This window comes from Dromiciops gliroides, chromosome 1 (genome assembly GCF_019393635.1).
Source record: "Dromiciops gliroides isolate mDroGli1 chromosome 1, mDroGli1.pri, whole genome shotgun sequence".
Taxonomy (NCBI): domain Eukaryota; kingdom Metazoa; phylum Chordata; class Mammalia; order Microbiotheria; family Microbiotheriidae; genus Dromiciops; species Dromiciops gliroides.
This window is the reverse complement of record NC_057861.1, coordinates 417872059-417876564: the sequence shown is the minus strand read 5'-3', so window position 1 is coordinate 417876564 and position 4506 is coordinate 417872059.

The following is a 4506-nucleotide window of genomic DNA, read 5'->3' as shown; positions in this document are numbered from 1 at the left end:
TAGAGAAGATGATTGTGTTGACCTAAACCAGAATTTTTTAAAAAAATAAACTCTTTTCTATAGTTTTAATTTCCTCTTCAGCCTGCCTGTATTTTAATGTTGGCATTTGTTTTACCACTGGAAAGGAAGTAGTTAAATATCCATTTGAAATAATGGTTCCCAGAACTTTCATTTACTACAAATAATTACTGCTCAGAGAAAGGAGAAAAAAATCTAAGAAGCCCAACTCTATCTCTCCAAAGTCTATCTCTGAGGTCCTTTTTGTAGCTGACATCATATTTACCAATATACTTTAAGTCAAGCATGAAAAATTAGTGAAATACCAATAACTTTGTTATTCAGAGCACTGACAATAGAAATAAAGGAGCAATTAGACAGCACATTGGAATGGGCTCATTAAACAAAGCTACCCATCTTTCTCCTGCCAGCATCCCAGCCTTCATTAAAACTGAGTCCAAATGCAAGCCCGGGAAGAGAAGTAAAGAAGAGGAAGAAACAATCGGAAGTATAGCAAGAGGAAGAGAGTGAAAGAGAGGCACACAAAGACAGAGAGATCAAGTATGACACACACAGAAATCAATCACAAAGCAGTGTCAGGCACTGTGCTAGATACTAGGGAGTTAAAATATAAATTAGTCTCTTCCAGAGAAATAGAAGAGGAAAGGAAGGGAGAGGAGGGGAGTAGAGGGAAGAGAAGAGGAGTTTGAAGAAAAGGAGGAGAGGGGAATAAAGGAAACTGAGAGGAGGGAAAGAAGGGATGGGGAAGGGAAGAAGGGAGGAGGAGAAGGCAAAAGGGAGAAGAAAGAGATGGAAAGTCCAAGGGAAGAGAAGAGGAGAGAGAGAGAGAGAGAGAGAGAAAGAGAGAGAGAGAGAGAGAGAGAGAGAGAGAGAGAGAGAGAGAGAGAGAGAGAGAGAGAGAGAGAGAGAGAGATGGTAATATGTTCTTCAAGGCATTACTTGACTTGAATACACATTCCAAAATTGCCCTTTCATCTCATTGCTAGAGTAATGTGAGTTCCCCAAATTTTACTGAAATAGTCATACTTCTACTTGCATTGGAAAACAAGTTATCAGGATCCAAAAGGCTGATAGCTCTTCTAAAAAGCAGAACAGAAACCTGAGTAAGCATGCTTTGTAATCCAAAATCCCTGAAATTAAAGCATCATGTGTCTCTCCTACAGGTAAAGCAGGTCTTGAGAATATCGGTATTATCAAAGTCAGGCAGCTTCCCATACCCAGAAATTGCAGTTTTAAGCCTGAAGGACTACTTTGTCACAAAATCAATTCCATGGTACCCAGCAGAATGACTGGTATATATGTATTGTTGCAGGTAAAGGTCTCTTTTGTCTCACATTTTATCACTCAGAACCCTCTTAAGAGCACTTACTTAATGACAAAACCCTATAATGTCTTTTAAGTCATCAAAGAAAGACCAGTGTAGTACAGTTGAAAGAGATGTAGATTTGGTGCTAAAGTGTCTATTTGGTCACTTGTGTAACCTTGGATTCATCATTTAACTTTTCCAGGACTCAGTTTTCCTACCTGTAAAATGAGAGGATCGGATGATATCATCCCTAAGGTTCCTTCTAACTTTAGAGTCTATGTTTAGTCTGATCTTAGTGTGAATTGTATCAGACTATTCTCATTCTTTGAAAACCCTTTATCATGTATACTATATCTGGTAATCCTCTACTAACCCAAAGGCCCCTTTCCCCAGTCATGTGACAGAATTTGCTGTATTCAGAGAATGTATATATCCATGCCCTTTTGCCTTGAATTGAAGGGCAGGCTTTACAGAAGACTCCCAGTGGAGATGATCTATTCACTGGAAACTCTCCCCTTTTTTGTTCTACATTCCCTTGTCTTCAAGCTCCTAGGGCTCTTCTGTTAATCTTTCTGCCTACAGCAGAAAATATCTTTGTTACTGGTTTCAAGTGACAGTGGGTTTTTCAACCTACCTGTGCAGGGGAAGCAGATTCTAGCCAACTAGTTCTACTCTTAATATGATGAGCTATGTTTTCGGGAGAGGGGTATTGAAAAAAATTGTTGATGGCTTTTGTTTTTACATATCATTTGCAAATAGATATCTCCCAAGCATTCCATCCCCCCTCCACCTCAATCCTTCCCTTATAACAGAGAAAAACAGTTAAGGGAGAACAACTACACAACCATTTCTTTCTCTAGGACTAGTATTGGTCATTATAATTATACAGCTTTCTACTTTATTTTATGGTAGTTTCTTTTTCACTTTCACTATTACAGTCTTCCTGAGTTCAAATATAACCTCAGATACTTACTAGCTGTGTGACCCTGGGCAAGTCACTTAACCCTGTTTGCCTCAGTTTCCTCATCTGTAAAAGGAGCTGGAGAAGGAAATGCAAATCATTCCAGTATCTTCACCAAGCAAACCCCAAATGGGCTCATAAAGAGTCAGGCATAACTGAACCAACTAAACAACAACATTACAATCATGGTGTGTGTGTGTGTGTGTGTGTGTGTGTGTGTGCGCGCGCACAAGTGCATGTATTGGTCTCCTAGTTCTTATTACTCCATTCGGCAGCAATCGATAAATCTTCAGATTTCTCTGGATTCCTCATATTTGTCATTCATTTATTGTCATACTATCGACTCACATAGATTTAGGGACAGATGGATCTTAGTGATCATCTAGTTAGCACAGGTTAAATAAGCTCCAGATTTTGAGCAAGAAAGGACCTTAAAAGTCATTGAGGGGCAGCTAGGTGGCGCAGTGGATAGAGCACCGGCCCTGGAGTCAGGAGTACCTGAGTTCAAATCCGGCCTCAGACACTTAACACTTACTAGCTGTGTGACCCTGGGCAAGTCACTTAACCCCAATTGCCTCACTAAAAAAAAAAAAAAAAAAAAGTCATTGAATCCAACCCCCTCATTTTGTTTTTTTTTCTTTTTTCTTTCTTTCTTTCTTTCTTCCTTCCTTTCTTTCTTTCTTTCTTTCTTTTTTTTTCCAGGGCAATGAGGGTTAAATGACTTGCCCAGGGTCACACAGCTAGTAAGTGTCAAGTGTCTGAGGCCGGATTTGAACTCAAGTCCTCCTGAATCCAGGGCCAGTGCTTTATCCACTGCGCCACCTAGCTGCCCCCAACCCCCTCATTTTGAAGATGAAGAAACTAAAACCCAGAAAAAGATAAATAATTGGCCCAGAGTCACAGTGCTAGGAAGAGTGTGAGGAAGGATTGGACCCAATGCCTTCCCAACCCTGAGTCCAGACAATTAGGTGGCACAGCAGATAAAGTGCTAGACCTGGAGTCAGAAAGACATAAGTTCAAATCCAGCCCCAGATACTTAGCAGCTGCTTGACCCTGGGCAAGTCATTTATTTCTGTTTGCCTCAGTTTCCTCATCTATAAAATGGATATAATAATAATAGCATCTAACTCTTAGGATTGTTGTGAGAATCAAATGAGACAATATTTGTAAAGCTCTTGCCATACCTTAAAGCGCTATATATATATATATATATATATATATATATATATATATATATATATTCTTATTATCATCATCATCATTATTTGTCCACTGCCTCTAAAATGCAAGATGTAAGTAGAGCATCCATGCAACACACTCCCTGCCTTCTAGGAGTGTGTGATGGTACAGCTGTCTACAGCTCAAAGAGTAGATCTAATTCCCCACACAAATAGTTCCAATCAGCGCTGTGCAAAATCATCCCAGATCAATGAGAAACAGATTGAGACATGAAAATTACCCAAGACAGAGTTACCTTTCTCTCTTTCCTCCAACTCGCCCCCTTCTTTTTCCTATGCTACCAATTAAAAGAATGGAATAACTAATTGAAATAAGGAAAGGTTCCATTTCAAAGGATCAAGGGTATTTTATCAGCTCTCATTTGGGCCAGTGAAATGATGCTTCAGTGATCCTGGTTTTATTTCAAAAAGGTAAAGAGCTCAGCAGGCTGCTCCAGGATAGCCACAAACCACATGCTGACATGAGTAGGCCAGATCTCTTTCAATAACACAAAATGGAAATTGATGGTAATTACCCCCATAATTCAGGAAAAATAACGACTACTTGTTTCTGAATTACAGGGATAATTGCCTCAATCTTCCACTTTGCCAGTGGAGACTAAGCTAAATACTTGTCAGACTTCCCTAGGCTTGGACCCTAACTGTGATCATTAACAATATTCTTATAATCAATCTAGTCTCTTTCCATTAATAGCTCATACCTATAATGTAGTCATTTGGGGAATGTGTCCCTGTTATTTCATTAATATGGGAAGTTCTTGGTGTGGAAACTTTCCATTGATGCAGACCAGCAAATTCAGTCATCACTTGTAGCCTTAGAGCATTGCCTGGGGGCTATGAGAAGTTAAATGATGTGTACGGGGTCCCACAGTATGTTCCAGAGACAATGTTTGATCCTAAGTCTTCCTAACTCTAAGGCTGGCCCTCCACCATGCCCTCCACCTTCATATATCATATAAGGCATCAGTACCCTTCATCTTAGG